The sequence below is a fragment of the Drosophila subpulchrella genome, chromosome 3R (assembly GCF_014743375.2).
Source record: "Drosophila subpulchrella strain 33 F10 #4 breed RU33 chromosome 3R, RU_Dsub_v1.1 Primary Assembly, whole genome shotgun sequence".
In the NCBI taxonomy this organism is placed as follows: Eukaryota; Metazoa; Arthropoda; class Insecta; order Diptera; family Drosophilidae; genus Drosophila; species Drosophila subpulchrella.
The window spans coordinates 14,360,408-14,381,466 of NC_050609.1; the positions used below are offsets into that span (position 1 = coordinate 14,360,408).

The 21,059-nt window shown below is 38.8% G+C and overlaps 1 protein-coding gene across 3 annotated transcripts in view; it reads right to left on the bottom strand.

Annotated features, from left to right (window-relative positions):
- LOC119545853 (extracellular serine/threonine protein CG31145) overlaps positions 1-21,059 on the bottom strand; it is a 72,300-nt gene that overhangs the window by 37,722 nt on the left and 13,519 nt on the right. For all 3 annotated transcript variants that reach the window (XM_037851828.1, XM_037851825.1, XM_037851827.1), the window contains exon 3: positions 17,765-17,796. The gene's annotated coding sequence lies outside the window, so the exon portion shown is untranslated. The remainder of the gene's footprint in view (positions 1-17,764; positions 17,797-21,059) is intronic.

Genomic DNA, 21,059 nt, shown 5'->3' on the forward strand with positions numbered 1-21,059 from the left:
TCGTTAAGCCAACATACTCGCTCTCGCACAAACAAAAAACCCAATTGCGCGCAATTTTACGGCAGAGCGCATTTCGCCACCCACCGAAACGCCCAGCACCAACCAGCCACCCACCCAACCACCCAACCACCTACTCAACTACCCAGCACCACCCACTGCCGCTGCTATGAAGAGGCACGTATGCGTGAAATATTGTGCAAACAACAACTGCTACAATAGTTACAGCAGCAACAGCTCATTGCACTAAGAAAAAAAAATAGATCAGTATATCATTTGATAAACCTTAATTTCACGTGAAAGAATATATTTTTGAGGTAAGAAGATAGCTTTATTTTTGTTACCTACAAAGTACAATGTCTAGAAATATGAAATATAACCTATTATTAATATTAAAAGCGTTGATAACACTCAAGTAATATTTTATATATCGTATATCATTTGATTAGTTTTATTTCCATGTTCATGGGAAACATATTTCCTACAAATTAGTAACCTTTAAATAAGAATTTTTGGTACGCAAAGTATAAAGGCTAAGAACTTTACCATACAATTATATTATATTTATAAGTGCTCTGTAGTTTTATAGAATATTTCAAATATTATTTGATAAATTTTGTTCCATGTTCGAGAGCAATATATTTTTTAAACATTTATTATGATCCTGTAAATGCCTCATAATTTTTCTTATATGTTAAAATTATATGAAATATATGATATATTACTTATAATATATCACTTGATAAAAGTAATACAATACTTACAAATGCGTAAGCATCCTATAAATATAAACACGGTCCTCAAATATCTTCTACTTAGTATAATATTTAACAAGATCATTTCATTTTTAGAAGTGCTGTTAACAGTTAACACAGTGCATCACAATTGCAAGCCGAAAATTGGAGGAGCAAAATAAAAAAGCGCTCTTAAGACGGAACTCGTTTGTAACCGAAAAATAAAATTCACACGACGTCGTCGCCGTTGATTATGGGAAACGCTCAAAACGAGTTTGATTGTTGTCGTTTGTTTGTTTGTTTGTTGCTTGCCTTTGTTGTTGTCATTGTTGCGACGGTAATTCACGTGTTGCATGTGACAGTGACGGGCTTTGTTGTGGGTATACCGACTATATGTTCCACAGACACGTTATAATCAAAGTGTATCCATAAACCCACGACATAAATGGCAGGAGCAATAAATCACTTACCAGCAATAGATAGCTAACTGAATCTAATAGATCGTAGAGGGCCCAGGAAAAAGGGGCTTAACCCGAGAGCAATTTGCCATGATTAAAGTCGGCATTGTATACCCCCTAATGGTTAATACAGAATTCAATTATATGGCACATAAAATAGCTGGCATTCCAGGAAAACACCTCCGATTGATATCGATTGTTGGAAAGGTGATTAGATTAATTTGTTATAAATTACAAACACTATTATCGGTTAAGTAGATAGGGTATTGGGCGAGTTGAGCTTCCCTAATAACTGAGAGGCCCAGACATATTTGCATAAAACCTCCCTTTAATGTACACCTTGCGTTTTGTATTTTTTTCAAGGCAGCCGACACATTGTATTTATTTGGCTAACATTTTGTCTGCAGCTTTATGAACTGTAAATTGGTTGAATTATAAGCAATTATATACTACAGAATGCCATTGACAGCAACTCACACGATTCGCGCCGTCATGGAACGCATTTTGCCAGACAATTTCATTAACAGCAATTGCCGACGGGTGTGTGCTGTGTGTGTGTCGGCATAACCGCTTCATTTCCATTAGCCATACAATTTGATTAAGTTCCGAGTGCGACAGGGTCGCAGCAGAGCTCAAATTCAAGCCAGATTACAATAATTTCTTTATCAAGCCAAACAGCCAAACAGCCAACGCACCAACACGCAACAATAATAACAATAACAGCACAAAGGTCGTTGCATGTCCAACAATAGGGGGGGAAAAAACCTTAATTTGGCAGGAAAATGGAAAATGGAGGGGGGCCTGATGGGGGTGGGGTTCCTTCTGCATACGCCACTGGAGATGTGGACAATGACAACGAAACGGAAACTAGCGGAAATCATTAGAGTCTGCACAAATGACTTCAAGATACTTTTGCCCAGCCAGCCCCGAGCACTTTTTTCCTTACTTCGGCACAGTGGGTCGGAAAAGCAGGAAAACCCAAATCAACGCCGCAAGGAAAAGGCTGTCAGAAGTGGGTGACTTTTGACTTCACATGCTCACGAAGAGAGGAAACTATTTGGGAACAAGTGCCAGTCATCATTACAATGTGTATATTTTGTATGCATATATTTATAAACGTCTGCCAGGTCAAGGCATTCACCATTACTTAACTAAAAGTTCAACTCAGTGGATTTAATTCTGCACAAATTTTAATATTTAGAAAATCATTGTTACGGTTTTAGGCTTAAGTATGTAAAATACAACAATTAAATATGATTTCACTCAGTCAAGTAAAATGGCTTAGCTTTGTAAAATTTGCCCATAAAACAAATGCATTAAAACAATTTCAATTGTAAATTCCTGTCAAATTTCGTTTTATTATCCAGTGAAGCGAATAAAAATCAACAATTTGGTAATTAAAACTAGCAATTCAAATCAATTGAAATACACATAAAATAGTTTTTAGGTAGTAAAAAAGGATAATAAACGATTTTAGACGGAGAGCATTGTTTTGTTTCATTTTAATTGCCAAATAAACGGGGAGTATTCATTTCCAACATTTTAATTGATAATAAAGCAGGCAATTAAAATGTTTTGAAGACAATGAAAGAGGTAATCCAAATATTGTCATTTGAAGTTCAGGGTTGCATTGTATTCATTAGGAAGCTTAAGGCCATGGTAACAAAAGGATTAAAAAGAAATAATATATTTCTTTGTTCTAAATATCTTAACTCAAATGATTATATTTCTTTAAAAATTGTTTTTATCATAGAAGCACATTCTTTGCCATCTTCTGTCACAGTGCGGCTCCATTGCGTCCTCTTTCTATGGCCTTTGTTCTGCGGGGATATGTATATATAGTTTATTTTTCTTTTTTTTGGCCGCCACAAAAGTGGGCAAGATGGACCGGGGCAGATTGTAGTTCTTCTTGTTGTGATTTTGCTAGTTGCCAGCAGCTTGTGCCGGCATCTACTTAAATATCCGGTATCATTATTATAAAAATCAAGTTGGGAGCCAAGCGGACGCACTGGGCCAGGAAGCAATTAGGGCTGCAGAGCATAATTGGTCGAATTTTTTTGCAGCTTTAGTTGGGTTCCAGGCACCCGGGCACCCAGGCGTCCAGGCCCCAATTAACAGAGATTAAAGGTGTGAAAAGCTTTGGCTTTTGTCTTGTGATTAGCCAGGAAAATGTATATATATATATATACACACGAAGCAGGGGGAATTCGCAACAACAAGCTGCACATTTAAGCTGGGCAAAAAAAGTATGGGGGATGAAAAAAATGAAGGACCCTAAATAAAAATCAAGCAGCCGTCAACGGGGCGTATGCGCCACGTGCAAATGAGATGCCAGGTGGTGCGCTGGGCTGACCGGGGGTGGCAGGTAAATAAAAAGCAGATAAAAATCAAATTAACAGAACGAAGTGAAGAGAAACTGCTGCGCTCAAGTAAATAAAACTGCCCCACTTTTGGCCAAAGGCGAGGCCGATAAAAAATGTTTTTCCGCGCGCGCAAAGAGATGCAGAGACCCAATTTATATATTTCAGCATTTGTTATGGCTCCGCTCCTCGTTGGCTGATTGCAAATGAAATGAATTTCGGCCACTGAAAGTTTAGCTCTATGGCGATGGGGCAAGGACATCGGATGCGTGGACGTGAATAAAAAATATACATATATATACAATATCACAATGGGCCGCTGGGACATTTACAAAAATACATTTAATGACTTTCGCCCATCCCCAAAGAGAGAGAGGGAGCCAGAGATAAAAAGCGTGGGGCGCCCAAAAAAAAAAAAGGTCCTTCAAAATGAGCAAGGCCGAAAAAGTGTCCTTAATCTGCTTAAAAGCACAGCTCCACCTATCAGGCGAAACGGACGTGTGCCGCGAGCATCAAAATTAACGGCAAGAAATTTAAAATGTAATTGACAGGCCAACTGACAGCGGCAATGGGCATCCGTACGGCCTCCAGCTCGATCAACAGCCAACGGGGCAGTTATTAAAACACGCGCAGCGACACACACGGCGTATACGCAATGAGCCAGCAAGGCAATGAGGCAATGAGGCAATGAGGAAGCGGAAATGCAGCATTAAATGAAAATAAAACAGGCTGCCAGGCAAAATGCGGCACGGCGCTTAAGGACACTTTGGCCGAGCGCTCCGCTCGTTGTGGTTCGTTCGGCGTAATTGCTCTCAGCGGAGGGCTTAACGCCGAACCACCCGCAACCCACCACCATCTGAACCATCTCAACCATCTGAACCGCGAATGTCCTTGGTCCTTTGGTCCGTTTGTCAATGCTTTATTTGCGTTTATCGCAATCATTTCGACGGCCGCTTTTCGCCCTGTTAATATGGCAATTTACATTTACATTATTTTTATTACGCCACCGCACAGCCACCATACCCACGAATTAAATCCGTTTATAAAGGATACGTAAATGCATAAATACACATATATGTATACCCATTCTGTCATAATCGAGTTGTGCACTTGTCAGGCACTCCAGCTCGCGGTTATCGCATTTAATTGCTGCCCCGGATGAAACCAAAAAAAAAAAAATAATAGTTAAATATTTTAAACGAGCAACAAATGCCAGGAGCCCCTAATGCTGATGCCTGATGCTGATGCCCTGGGCCATGGCAATTAGAAGCAATTGCTACTCTGCCAGCTGGCAAACTGGCAAGCTAGCAACCAGCAACTAGCAACTACCAACTTGCAACTGCTGACTGCCACTGGGCTGCAATTTCACTTATTTCACGTGCAACTTGGCAACCGACGAGCGGCGACGACGGGCGACGTCAACGATGACTGCTGCCACTGCACTTGGCTCCCAAATAGCAGCCCTACTACCACTAAACGCTGACGTCCCAGTGAAAGGTGAAGGGAAATGGGGATGGGGAGGGGAAATGGGCAGCGGAAGGGGCAACGTTGCAGATGGAATGCTGCATGTGGCAGAGGTAACAATAAACGTAAACCCATGACTGCCAGTCGGCGGAAGCAGCGAGGCAGCATGCGAAGATTTCACTTTCATGTTTAACTTGGACCAACACACTTGTTAAAACAGTCCGACTTACTTAAGTTCAAACTTCTTGAAAATGCTGTAACAACGAATGTTAACTTATTTATTTAAGCGGGTAGTTAGGCCTCGCATCGAACATCGAATTTCGTTTCAGATCTTAACTCGGAAAACTAACATTAAAGATAATATTACTATTTAGTAGAGTATTATAATATATACCAAATGTTTTTACCTTCTACTTGTTATAAAGATTTAAAAATTTAAGATGCACAAGAAAATAGTACCAATACTACGTAAAATCTTTAAAATAGTATTTAGCCATGTAGGTAAGAATTGCTTATGATAGAATACATTTCTTACATTCCATTTCAATTCCTAACTCGGAAAACTAAATTGAAATATATGTATTGGTTTCCAAAAATGGTATTAGTATTTACTTTTACTTTAGTATTTACTTTACCGGCTATACAAATAAAATACATATATAAAAAACTTTCTTTTGGTTAAGATCTGCTAAAATATTGAAGGAAAATTCTTGGAAATGCAATTTAATTTACATAATAATCTTAAGTTACATATTCTTTACATTAATATTTTAAGTGCAGCTTTATGTTTAAGTTAAGCAAGCTTGACTGTGGGTCCACATATCTCCTGTACCATCTGGCGTCTCCACCTCTTGAGTTTCTGCCTCGCACGTGCATTTGTAAATTTGTTCGGCTGGGGCAACAATGCGTCGGTGGCTCTTCTTCCACCTTTGGCGACACACTTTGAGTCTCGAATTACCCCCAGGCATGCGTGGCGTATTCGGTTGCTGTATGACATTTTTCCTTCTTTTTTTTCTTAAAACCTTGGCAGGCTGGCATTATGTGACACAGAGGGGAAAGGAGCGATTGTCATAAGCAACGGAAAGAAAACGGCGAAATAAAACAGGAAGAGTACAGAGACCCATGCAACGTTGTTAAAGAAAAGTGCAAGCGACACAGTGTGTCCACTTAAAGCAGGCAACAATGTGTGCCACCGATGGGAGCCCCATGACCAGGCTGCAACCAGCAACCAGCAACCAGTAACTTTGGCAACAGCAACTGCAACATCCAGCGGCAGCATCAGCAGCAACATCAACTAACAATTTTGAGGCATTGCATAAGAGGGCTCCAAGGCAGCGATGGGTCCACAATCCACAATCCACGAGATCGAGCGTGGGAGAAGAGCTTAATTATCAAAAAATGCAAAACAAAGTCGGGTAGAGCAAAAAGGTTCGTTGATATGCGATAACTTTTAATGGACCCATAAGTAAACTGATTGCTTCGATTAGTACCCTGTGATGCAATCTAAATGGGGGGAAAATCCTCAGGACAATGGTTAAGGAAAACATATGAGTACCATGCATATAGGGAGAAGAATATCCTCATTTTTTATACACATTTCTTAGCTTTGATATTAAGTCATTTATATTTAAAATTTAATATTATTAAAATTTAATATTAGATAACCTTAAAGCGTTTGTATAAATGACTTTTATGTATTCCAAACAAAACAATTAAAACTGAATCACCTGCAATCACTGATTTAATTTCCAATATTAGAGAAGAATATCCTCTTTTTTTATACACATTTCTTAGCTTTGATATTAATAGTCATTGAAATGATTCCCACTTTATTACAATTTAATATTAGATAACCTTAAAGCGTTTATATAAATGACTTTTATGTATTCCAAACAAAGCAATTAAAACTTAAACACCTGCAATCACTGATTTAATTTCCAATATTAATGCATATCAATTTGCCCAAAGCTGATAATTAACAAATTGAAAACAATAAATAAATATCGTTGATTTAAATAAATTGTTTATTCAAAACTTACATGGCCACAAACACAAGCAATTTGTTAGCCACAAGTTTCGTGTATGTTTCAAGTCCACCACCCCCATTTCCCATTTGATATCTGAGCTGGCGAAGAGTTCATCGACAAAACCATATGATAAGCAACATAATCAATAACTCAAGTGAACTTTTTGCACACTTTTCATGGCAGACTCCCACCGCTCTGCCTGAATGGAATTGTATTGCTGGGAAACCCAGAAACCCAGCAACATGCCGGCAAGCAAACAAACAAACAAACAACTGCAACTGCAACTGCAATCAATTGCACCTTCTGCCGCATGAATGCGTGACTGAATAGCAGCACATATGCGATGGACTCATCGTCCGAGGGGTTAGCAGTAGCCCATGTCTCCCTTCCCTTGGGGATCCGGATAACCTCCAACCGAAACCCCCATCCGAACCCCCTTTGCTGACCAGTGCGGTGGCTGAAATGGCAGCATCGAGTCGGGTTTTATTTTTTTCCCCTCGCCGCACTCCATTTTTCCTGCAGCTGCAACTGCAATTCAAGTGCATGGCAATGCACAACCGACTGACTCTGGTGCAGTGAAATTATTTCAGATTTCTCTCAAGACCATTTCTATTATCTATACATATAAAGCTGTCCACTCGAAACTAATAATCAGTGTCCAGGGAAATCCTCTTAAATTAGGTAAGTATTTTATAGTATTCAAATATTCTGAGTATGCAAAAAAGTATTTGATACACTATTTTGCTTGGAATACCGATAGCAAAAATTAATTTTCCTTATTTTCAATGCATGTATTCTTAAATATTCATAGGTTTTTATGTGTATCCAAACAAAAATGAAATCCCTTTGTAACATATCCCCTTAATTTCCTCCTTGTCATAACCATTACTAAGTAAAATTGGAAAATGTACCTTAAATAATGCTCAAAATATTACAATAGGAGTATGCTAAAATATTGAATGAAATCCCATTTTCTTGCTGTGTGGGCGTAAAACTGGAAAAGGAAACGCGAAAAGGGAGGCGGCTGTGGATGTAAGTGAATGAATATGGGGGCGTGGCAGGTGAGCGTATCCGAAGGGCGTAAACGTAAGTGCGCGTTATGTTTGCCAACGCCAAATGAAAAGGACCGGAACCGTGAAAAGCAGAAAAACAGAGAAAAAATCAGAAAAACCGGGCAAATGCAAATCACACACACTCACATCGCATCGCATACAGTGTCCCAAAAGGTGGAACAGAGAGGGAGAATCGTGGGGAAAAGGGACGGAAGGCCTTACAATAAAGACTCTTACTTTGTGGCTGGTGTTGCTGGGCCCTCGGGGAACCTTGACAATGATATTGATTTGCTGTCATTATTGTTAGTTTTTTGCCACCCTACGGCAATGCCATTCCCTCTGTTCCGAATGGAGCGTGTGCGAAAACTGTTTGTGCTCACTGTCGCCAGCCATCGATCCAATGCGATCCTTTGGGCGGCCTTCGTCCTGCGGCTCCGAAGTTACAAAATTTGAATTTACGCTGCGCGCCCGATACGCGAAATTGAAATTGTTATTTGTTGAGGCAACTGTTGGTGGGGAGATGAAGAGGGGAATGGGGATGGGCCTCCGGAAAAATAGAAAACTTCGCTGCCAGAGTTGCCATCCCCATCATTGAGTTGCCCAAGGGGATGACCACTCAGCGTGGCCACGACTCTTGTATCTCGCCGTACCGAAGACTTTTAGTGGAATATTTTTGCACGGGAAAACCCCCTTGCCCCTTTCCCCTTCATCACCACCAACCAAACAATTTTCCCCTGTTAGTTTTCACTGCCAGTTATTGACTTTTTCCAGCGGCAAACAAATGCAATTTGCATTTTGATAACATTTCCCAGCAGCTGTATTTTAATTGCATTCGTTCAATGCAAGTTTGTTCCACCTTCGGATGGTGGTCCTCCGGATGCCCGGTATTCCAGAGTCCCGGACACTCTACAGAGTCGAGTCGGCGGTGGCAAGACGTAACGAAATCAATTGTCAGGTCATCTGTCAATTTATTTGTTATTTCCCGCCGACTGTCAGCTGTCAGGGCTGCACGAACCCCAGCCGAAAGGCAAGGCAAGGCAGCAAACAAACAAAACAAACACAAAACGTAATGCATTTAATGTGCCGAGCAACTTGCAACAAAATTACAGTCCCGGACAGGCGGACAAGAAGTCAGTAGCTCCAACGAAACAAATTCACCGATGAACAGTGTAGCAAAAAGGGGTAAAATTGTTTAAAAAAAAGGAAATATTACATATTTCAAGATTTTTGAACCGATTTCTCAATGTCATGTTAACTTTTATCATTAGGTTTCCTGTTTTGGAAAACATTAGAGTCTTATTATCAATAGATTTTATGGACATCACATTGTGAATATGCTTTTGTTTTTTTTAACAATTTAACTTTATGTTAACTACCTCTAACACATAACAAACTGAGACCTTAACATGACATTGAGAAATCGGCCCTTAAAAGCTAATAATATAAATTTAAAGAATCCTAAACTATTTTATTCTATAGTTTTATAGTAAGAAAAATGTTTTTAAATTGGAATTTAAATTTTGTATATGTTGTACACAATTTTTTTCCATTTGACACCACTGTGCCTCAGCTTCGGAAAAGTTCAAGAGTTCGCTTTGTCGCGCTTGTGCAAACAAATGATTTGTTTTAGCCGCTCTTTCAACTCCCCCCGCCCCCTTTTGCCACCCAGGTGTAATTGCCACACGACCAAAAGGCGTAGCGAAATTAGGCAAACGTTTTGGCCAGGTTTGTTTTCCCTTTGGCCGGTTTGTTTGCCTTTTGCCATTTGGAAATTATCGAGTTGTCGCCCAGCTGTGTTCGACGTTCATTGGAAACGCAAATTTCCCGGCGAGCAGGAGAATCTCAAGTGCCTGGCGCCAAAACAAATGATTGGCATTATGTAGTTTGGCCTTAATTAGTTAACAATGGAGGCCCAGGCAATTTCTTTTTTCAAGCTTTGGCCTGTGGGCGGCTTGTAAGAATTAACCGCACCAATTACACGCACAAAATGCCAAACAATTAATATGAAAAAAAAAAAAACACCCGAAGGTTGGGGAAAATCTGAATTGTGAAAATCTATTTGAGTGCGCCGGCATTTTCAGTTTGCCATAAATCAAATTAATTGAAATTAATGGTTCACCTCGCTTCAAGTGCGCTCACGCAAATATTTGCCGAGCAGATTTGGTGTTTTTTTCTGGTTTGGGTTCGGTTTTTGGGGTGGTATTTGCGTTGGCCAGAAATTGGGAGACTGAATGGTGACCATTAAGCATCGGGGGCTGGCCCACTAATTATTTTGGCTTACACTCTCGGCCCTAGCGTTAATCCCTTTGAAGCGAAGCGGGAAAAAAGGGATAAAGCCAAGGATTGGAGGGGTTTATGCGGCTAATTAATGTGACATCTGATAGGACTTGTAATGGCAATTCCGATTGTTTATGCAAATTTTCAACAATGGATTGGATGAATTTGCCTTTGCTCTATGCAAATGTCCATTCAACAATTGGCTGTAAATTAAAGGGACATTTTAATGAGACATTTAACAATTAAATTGCTGATTTATTAGGGGTTGATGTCAACCTATTAAATATGCTAATTTGAATAAGGTTTTTTTTCAATGCAGTTTTATGGCTAGCACTTTTTAAGTATAGTATTTCATCCAGACTTTCATGCTAATTTATTTTAATGTAAAATTGCTGACAGTTCACGTTTTTATTAAAACTTTGTTCATGAATACGTTCCACCCATAAACTATCTATGCAATGGCACATCCTTTTCATTAAGCTCTGTCCCGGCTTTATTTGAACTTCAAAGGAACGTTTGTCAAGAGCTGGCGTTGGCGAATTAATGAAATGTTTGTCAAGTGCGGTTTTCTGGCTGTCTGCCCCACTCGCCGGCTTTAGTTTACTCATTAAAATGATTTAATAAGGCCGGGCCCAAAGCCCGTAAACCGATTTCCCCGTTCGATGGAAGTAAGCCAAGTTAAAAACAAACAGACCAACAGACAGACAGCGAGCAATGTAATTCATCAGCAATAAACGTGGTCATTATGTAGTTTATAGTGGGGCAGGCAAAACCTCACCCATGAATAATGAATAAAGTCAGCAAACAGATTTTTGCCGCTTTGCCAAATAATTCCTGGGCCTATTTACCATATTCAAAATTCATGGGACCGCCAGCCAAATCGCATTCAAATTCAAATTCATATGCCATAATGGCAAGACATATGGAAAACTTGTGGGTGAGGTCGTGCCTATACATACTTGTGCCCATGCCCATACCTATATATGTATTCTTCGAAAACATCGCATTTTCCAATCAATTGAATTTCAATTTGCATAATTTTCTGTATGTCAAAGTAATGTGTACGAAATTCGATTATTTTCCATTGAATTGAGCTGAAGACATTACGAGTGGACTAAAAATGGACAAAGCGGAGACCCAAGCAGCTCCTCATCCTCGTTCAGACAAAGGGAGGTGGCCAGGATACAGAATACACAGGATACACAGGACGTGGGACAGAGTACACGTGAATATGCCAACACCCAAATGGGTGTGTCATGGAGTGGACAAACATTATTGCAGAATTTATTTGTATTTCAGCTTGTGCGTGGTGGGGTGGCTGGGTGTTTGTGTGGGTCAAAGGGCCGACAATCCACCCACCCATACATTGTGACCTCAAAGTAACCCAAAACTCGCAAACGTATAAAATGCAGAAAAAAGGAATTGTTGGATTTGCGTGAAAATGTTAGGGAGCAAAGCGAAAAGGATCCAAAAAGCGAAACAAGCAATAAAAGGCACGGCCGGTTCCGTTCGGTTCGGTTCGTTTCAACTCTGAAAAACTATCACAAATGCCATAAACAAACAGAGACGCTCGAAAATCTAAATATGAAATGGAAAAATATCGAACAGGGAATGCGCTACAAACAAAAAAACAATCCAGAGTTGAATTTTAAAAAAAGAATTGCTATTTTAAATATCTAAAGCGAAAAATATACAAATTCTACTTTAAATGATTTTCAATCAGCTAGTATGCCAACATTTTGGATAATAATGATACCCTTTGGAAATTTAAAAAATATTTCCAAACAGATTTTTAAGAAAAGATCACCAATTAAATTTTTTTTAAATAAAAAACTGCCAAACGTGGAAAGAAAATATAAACTCTTACAAATAAAACTTACAAAAATATTATTTGATTTAGTTTTTAACCTCCCTAAATGCATTTATCTAAAAAAAATGAATTCTTACCAGTTGGATCAAGAAAAGTTCCTCTTCAACTTTAACTTCTCTGAACCTCAAGACCTCTTTCTCAACGAAGCCCTGTTTGCTCAAAATATCTATCCCTTTCGTCACGAATTTCCAATGATTTCCTCGCTGACAGAGCCACTTCGTAGTGAAAATGCTCCAAGGACTTCACAGCAAAATCAAACAATGTGCGTGTCCCTTTTTTCGAGCATTTTACACGCCCACATATCCCAGGCAGTGCCTTTAAAAGAACCCAAAAAGAATTAAATTGGAAAAGCGTTGGCAAAAAAAAAACGAAATAGACTAGTGAAAAAGGGTTCAAATGTATTTACAGTCGTTTGCCGAAAGGGGATCCACGGGGATCCCCCCTTTCAGAAACCCGAAAATTGTTTTGCGCCAATGTGCAGGGAAATGCAGAAAACACGCCAAGCAGCCCGCAGCGACCAGACAGGCAAAACACTCTCGCCCAGACCTACAAAAAATACCATAAAAAACAAAAAAAAAGGAACCATAACAAATAAGAGAAAAAAAACCAAAATACAGCCAGAAGTTTTGTGGGACAGCCGCAAAAATCGAGTTTTGACCGCTCCCCATTTGGGACTACTTTTCTCACTTTTTCTGCGGGGCACGCGTGTCGTAAAAATTTAATTAAAAAATAATTTTGCTAACAATAAAAATCAACACTGGGGCACTAACAGTAGATGATACTGCTGATGATGATGTTACAAAAGAAGTTGCCGAACCGCAGGCCAAATAATGATTAAGCATACGCCGTGGTGGCCAAGCAGGCGAGATTGCCACGCCCATTAGCCGTGTCAAAATGTGCGAATTATGTGCCTGAAACAGCGGGCATTTACGGCCAGGCTTTTACTTTCGGTTTAGTTGGCTTTCGGCCGGATTTCAAGCCGAATCTCGCCACTTTAGTGTCTCGGGCTGAGGGAAATTATGATGACGACTCTTTATTGGGCCCAGAGCCATTGTCTGCTCCTCCTCGGGATCCTTGTCCTTGTTGTCCTGACAGCTGAAGTGGCCCGCCCGGATGCCTGGATGCCTTGATGTCTGAATGCCTGACTGCTTGGCTGCCTTTCCCCCAGCTTTCCCCTTAGCTTTCCCTTTTCCTTTCCCGCCTGTCGAGTCAATAAAAATTCAGTAAAACGCTCTCGACATAGGCTCAAGGATTATTATTGCTACTTTATGACAGTTTATGTATTTTTCCTTTTGTGTGTGTGTCCCTCGGCTAGTGACAACGCAGATTTAAAAGGTTATATACACAGGAATATAGGATAGGATGGGCAGAGACAGCCCAACTTGTAAAGTGTTCGGAACGCAAATTGCTTCCCTGGGACGACTGCCAGCCGAGGAGGAGCCGAGTGGAACGTTTTGTAGTCAATTTCACAGATAATTGGAATGCCTAGAGGATATGGGGCGATGAAATATTTACCAAATCATCCAATACATTCGCTCTACAAATTTTACTTCATCCGAGAAAGTATTTGGGATTAGCTGGGATCTATTTCCAAAGAGTAATTACCATGCAGTTGTGTAAATATTTGCAAGAAAGCAAAAACATCAGAATTAAAAGTACTTAAGTACTTGTTACTTTTTGTAATCTTTCATAAGCAAAAATAATATTCTCGTGTTTAATGCAGCAGCACATAAGTAAAATAGTTTTTGTAACGTTCTGAAAATAAATGTGTCTCTGGGGATACAATTCTTAAAAAGCAAAATGGGTCATTCGGGTTTTTTTGCTTATCGGGTTATTTCTCCAACAACTTTGCTAATCGTAAGTCATTTCCGAGAAATCAGAGATAAATACAAAAATATGTGATTTTATTATTATCGGATTTTTAAGAAATAAATGGCTAAGCAGAAATCGTTTCAACTTGACATGTGAATGTAAAAACCATACAGCCACAAAACTTAAGACTTATTTAAGTTTACAAAGGATTGTTTGCCGACTCTTTTGCAGCAAACTCAAACAAAATACTCCTTGAAAAGGCAAAAGCAATAAACTTCTAGCCGACCCAAAAAACTCAATGACAACAAAGGCATAACCCGCACAAAAAATTAACCAAACTCTGGGCAAACTTTGCCAACAAGCAGCAATAAATGCAACCAACGTGGCCAAGCTAATTATGCGCTTCCTGCAGGGGTTTTTGGTTTGGTTTGGTTTGGTTTGGGGAGGAAAAACAAGAGGAACAGGCCAAATCTGGTCGGAAAGACAAAAGCTCTAACCTCAAACTTTGACTCTGACTTTTGGCCCAATTATGGCCACGTTTCAATGTCGGAGTCATAAAATTTGCATATTTTAACGGCTAAAGCTTTTTAATGCTTTTTGCGTTCATTTAGAGCGATTTTTTCTTGTTTTTCTTTTTGTTTTATTTTATTTTCGAGGGAAAATGTAAGCCGGTCAAATACGTTGACACCTTCATTTTAATTCGGTAAATGCGGGGAGGGGGGGGGCTTGCAGGAGGTTGGCCAGTAGAAGAAAACTCGCTGCTAATTGCAGTGTCGAGGCTCAAAGCAAATGGCTTAATTACCTTGTATTCCCCGGTTGCTGATGTTGTTGTTGCTTGACCTTTGGGAACAGAGTTCATTTGCATAATTTGGCTGGGTTTTTAATTTTCGGCATAGCATTTCCCTTGCCATTTTGCACGTAACATTTGCATAAAAAGAATCTGCACGCAAGGCAATCAGCATAATTCCCCCTGCAAACATATTGAGCCGAAAATCACTGCGAAAATGCGCCACCGCCAGAGTGAAAACAAATATCTTTTATCCGAACTAAAGAACTAAAAGCTGGTGAAAAAATATGTAACGAATTTACTACAAGCAAAGTTTTTGCCCTAGCCGGGCGATATTTGCTCATCAAATTAGTTTTCTTGCACACGTTTTCAATTTTCTGCAAACGCTAAAAGTTTCCGGCTCCACTCAATTTTTCGGGGGGAAGTTGGGGTTATATTTGCCAAATATTCGTGCGTGTGAGATAACGTACATACCTACATAGAGAGAAAAATTATATAAAATTAAATATAGATTAATCAATAATCCATAAGAATATTAACTTTACCGGATTTTAAGACAGGAAAATGAGCTATAATAAGAACCGATTTCTCAATGTCATGTTAACTTGTTAAGTTAAATTGCTGTTTCGGCAAAATTAGGTTTCTCAATATCAAGCTATGTTTTTTCTAACTGCAAAAATCTTAACTAGAGGCAATGTTCTGGTTAAACATGTCGGTTGACATAGCAAACTTAACCATACATTAAGAAAGCAAGTTAGTCTTTCTTAAAAATGTTACCTTATGCTAACATTCTCTGACAGATAACTAACCAGAACTTTAAACCAACCCCAAGATGATTTTAAAATCAAACCAATGTTGAAGAAATTAAAACGATTTCCTGCCAATTTTCTTCAAGTGTAAGCACGCACAGCCAAAAGCGTGTCAATTGTGGCAAAGGTTTTAGCATTTGAATTCTGAATAAACTAGTAAGAACCCCTGGGAATTTCATTCTGAATTCCGGTAATCCCACACACACCCCCCCTCCCCCTCTTTCCATCGAAAGCCAAACAACAATAATGAGAGTGTACAATGGCATGCATAAATCAGCTGGCTGGACAATGCCACATGGCAAATGTTGCCAAAAACTCTATTGTAAGCTCATAATTGCCAACTTCCTTTTTGACATTTCCCCGAAAGCTCCAACCCAACCTTCGATCAGTGTTGCCAAAAAGTGGGTCAAATGTGCATAATAATTAACAACGCTTACAGCTTTCAAATGTAATTCCACCTTGCTGGGTATCAAAAATAGATTTTTCCCGTATTTACATTTGGCCAACATTGCGTATACACCATGGCAGCCATTTCAAAAGGCAAATAATATGAGCAAATGTTTATTCATTCCCTCGAATAATTCGAAATTGTTTACTATTGATTCCTATGGACTAGCTGCTAGCCAGGAGAGCAATAATTAATTGTATCGCATTTAAATCGAATAGGTTTTATTCGTTTTTTTTTTCCATAGCAATTGGTTCATTTGTGGCATTAATTAGGGGTTTTGTGATAACCAATTTGCATTTGATAGCTTATGGCACGAGTAAATAGTTTTGTTTGATTGATATATTGATGTACAGGTAATTAAGATGGCCACCCCCTTCCCAATTGAATTTCTGGCAATATTAGGGCCCATATCATATTTTATCAGCTCTTCGAAGTCCCTGAACCTCACGAGCATTGGCCGGATTAGATAACAAAGATCCAGAGTGCTCGGCTGGTCGGCCAGTATCCGGTTGGCTGTGAGCCATTGGCAAACATTTACTTAGCTCTTGCCCCCTGCTAAAATATGCAAAGCCAAACAGAGACAGCAAATTCAACAATGTTTATTTGCGTCTCTTGTTGGCACAAATGTTGTCATTGATTATGTACGATCCATATACGCAGGAGAATTTTCGAAAGACGGGTTACGTCAAATTTTAACCTAATTTACAACCGCTTAATTGGCCCAGCCCAAGGTGTATAAATAAAATTGTTATAAACAAACATTAGCCAATTGACAAAACAGCCACAGAAATCTCTGCAAATGTGCTAAGTAAAGTTAAATTTATTTGCTCTCAAATTAAGGTAATTTGTTAATAAAGTTTATTTTCTGTGGAGAGTGTTACAGTCAAGCACGAATTCGAGGAAGACAGCTTACTTAATATTAGCTTTAAAAATTTGGAATAAAAAACCACAAACCTGATTGTTAGAAAAAGCCTCTAACAACGGAAAAGTAGAAAAATCTTAAGGCAACCTTTTTGATTGTTGGATATTTCAGGAACACCCCAGAATAATTTGTTATTATAGGTCTCTCAAAATATAACTATAATTTGCCATATTGCATCAAAGGTTGACGTCAATAAACTTGACTGTTTTAATTGCCAACTACTTCATCTTGTTTTATTATTAATTTACACAATTCGCACTTATTACGTTATATTTGCTTTGCATTCATCAACAATTTGTTGCCAAAGCCACAGAGCCACTTCGCAGTATTTTTTTCTTCACTCAATGGATCAATATTTAGCAAAGGTGTTTACATTTGCATGTCCGAGATGTGGAAACAAAAGGTTTTCCTTTTTATTCCCTTTTTGTATACCTATACCTATATTTTTTCTGTTTGGAATATTTTTGTAGTGTTTTTTTACTGTTCAACTGTGACATGTTAAAGCCCCGTCTGACACACACAGAATAGCCATGAATAGCCCACAAAAACTGTGTAGGGTTAACAAATTATTTTTTATTAGAAGCCCCGGCACATGACCAGGCCTTAACGAGACTTTTGGCCAATTATCGAGGGCTTGTTGATGAAATGAATTGTGTGAAAATGTGCCGTAAATAATGGGGGGCATAGTGTTTGTATTTTATTTTGATAAGAGCTAGCAAATCAAAAGCAAATTCGCATTTTACTCACCTTTAAAGCTCAATGTCTCTTCCGGGAATTGTCTGCAAAGAGAGAGAACAGGGAAATTGTAAACTTGATTAATATGCAAATGCCAGGCGGGCTTTGATTAACTGCTTAACCCAGTTTTGGTTTTGGTTTGTTTTCGTTGCCAACTTCCGCCTACAATTGAGCTGGGGAGAAACCGCAAAACCAGTTTAATGCACTTGATGTGACACGTTGGTTGGCAGGCTGAGATTTGGATTTGGCTTTTGGGGTTTTTGAATGTTTTCATTTAGCAACCGGTTTGGCATCGGGAATTGCACAAGATACATTAAAGCAGAAAAAAAAAAGATCTTAAGTGCATACCTGGCTAATTTAGATAATGTGTATTAATTTCAACCAGTTGTGGGTCACTCTTTAAAGCAGCTTAAATGGGTGGGTGGCTCTGAGGTTCTGGTTCTCTGAGAACAGAGAACCGAGAACTGAGAACTGAGACTGGGTCACTTGATGATGTTAAGCGGCTTAGACGTTAATTGAATTAGTTTACAAGTAGCGCCCAACGTGCTGTTTGTGTTTGTGTTTGTGCTGCTCGATTCATTGGGGCAGAAGCGCTGCCCCGCCCCCTTTTAACCCCCCACTGCCCGCTTAACCCACTTGTACAATTGCACTTGCACTTGATATACAATTAGATTCTTTGTAGCCGCAAAAGGCAAAAACAACTTCAGCTTCGGCCTCTGTTTATGCAGCTTTTCTCGGCTTTCCTCCACCACTCCTCTACCGCTCTAATGAACTTTTAATTGTTGGCATCTTGGCAAACTGCTTACATAATTGAACTATCGTGGTCCGCCTGGTTAATTGTTTAATTAAGCCATTAAAACGCCATAAAAATAATAAGAAGCCTAAGCGAAACCGGAGAGAGGCTGCTCTTTGAGCTGAATTACCTCAGTTGGCCAGCGGAATTTCAAGTGGCCTCTTGACATGCGACACTTGCACCCTGAAGAGGCTCTGGTAATTAAAGTCAGTTATATAACGCTAGTTAGTAACAAAGGAGAAACATTTTAGGGAAATGAGAAGAGATACTCTAGTTTATTCAATTACAATAAGGTATTTTCCCAAGGAAAAAACTATAATCTTATTACAAGCTAAAATTAGTCAAATATTTTAGTACCTATAAAATCCAATTTAATTGGATCTAGTTTCCCTATCGATTTTAATTGCTTTTCCTTTGCCTAACCATAAAAACACTTTCATTACGCAATTACTTACCCACCCTGAAAACAATTTCCTTAATCCTTAAAACATCGCCTAAAGGCCTCAATTAACCTTTGTCAACTTTGGCATCATTTCCTGCACCATTGGCATCATTTCGTGCACATTTATGGCGTCGCAAAAACCATTAGCTCCCTGCTCATAGGTGAATATTAACCCATATTTAAAGTGCTCTAAGCCATCTCGTATTCGCGTGACTTGTCAAATTTTTGACAGACAATGGCAAAGAAGCTTCAAAGGCTGCAAACATCGCCCAGGCAATTAGATTGCCCGTAGAAAATGCTATCAGCAAAAGGAGGCGGGGCTGGGAAAATGGAAATGGAAACGGCAACAATTGCTGTCACCATGACGATAAACGATAACAAATTCATTAATTAAAATTTAAGTGCACAACAACAAAGGAAAGATTGCCATGCAAATGGCTTTATCGCTTTTCTGCGCACACCAGAATTGATTTGCATTGCCGCACACAAAAAGAGTGGGTTTTAATATGCCTCAAAAAAGAAACAATAACATGTCATGTAAATTACTCACAAATGTTCATCAATAAATTCGAACAGCGCTAGAGGGGTTAAAAAATTGTATATATACTAGGAAGGGATGACTGAAGCACTTGAGAGTTATCCAGTAATTATGGTAAATTTCAATAATTTTCCAATTTGTTTTACCGGTAATTTTTGTGTCATTTTAACATTTTTCTCTCACTTTTTTCATCAAGTACTTTATCGTAATCACTTTATGGGCTGACTTTGTTTTCACTTTAATTAAATTTTATTAACATCAGCAATTTATGACACTTTTTCTACATCAGCAATGTTAACCACAAAAACGGCAAAACCATAAATTGATTACATTCGAAAATATTATTTAGAGGGTGAAAAGCAAAAGGAGAAAAGACGCGATTTGTACAACAGTTTTTGTGGTAAACAGACTTACGTTAGCTAAAAAATATATAACTTCTGGTGAAGGAAAAATGTGCATATTATACAAAAAATTGTTAAATATTCTTAGGCTCCAAACTAAATTTCTGTATAAATCGTTTTTTTTTTTTGTTTGCGTTAGCCGTTTGCATCAAAAAATTTGTATATATTTTAAGACTTTAAGCCAAGAACCTAAAAATGTTCTTGTGTTTATGTTTTATATCTATACAAAGGCCGGTATTCAAATTCAAGAACAATAGAAAATAAGCTTACTTTTCAGATTGTATAAAAATAAGAAAGCTCCTTAGGAAGGAGAAGTGCTGTTTGTTTATCCAACCGAGAGAACCCTTTATTGCCTAACTAAACACATAACATGGCAATTATTGCATTTACCTGTGTAATGGCTCTATCTCTAACCTCTATTCAAAAGTTCATTTGCATATCACCCATACGCCCCGTGTGACAATTTCATACAACTTACGGCCAGATCTGACAAAATAAACCAGACAAAGAAGACCATTTGTACACCCAATCCCAAAAAGGGAGAAAATGAAATAAAAAAAAATATAAAAAAAATTTTGAACAATAACAACGGATAAACCAATTTAAAAAATACAATCTGCAAACCAAATCTGCACACACAGACGACATGGCATTTTATATGGAGAGAGGCAGACAGACAGGCAAGAGATGGCTACATTTTAAATACATTCATGCCATATAGTTTTTGTGCATTTTTTGCTTGCCAGCGAAATTGCAATGTGTGCCAGGGGCGCAGATCAGGAGCAGGACACTCCCCACACCCCCTTAAAAATCCCATTTTAATTGTTTAAGTGTCAGCAAAGCCAAAAATAAAAGTACAACAAAAAATGGGCGAAAAAAAGGAAAAAACAGAACAAGAATTAAATAAAAATCAAGTGGAAAGTGTGCAATGCTTTTAATGAATTCAATAAAACTCAGATTGAACTTGCACTATTTGCCGGATGTGGGGTCACATCCCTACCTCTTTTTATTCAGCTGGCATGCCGCAAGGCCAAATAAATGTTAATGAGGAAAGAATCCGCTTATGTTCGATTCTACGGGATAAAGAGGAGGAAAATGAGTAGTAAAAAGCGGAGAAACTCAGATGACCAAGG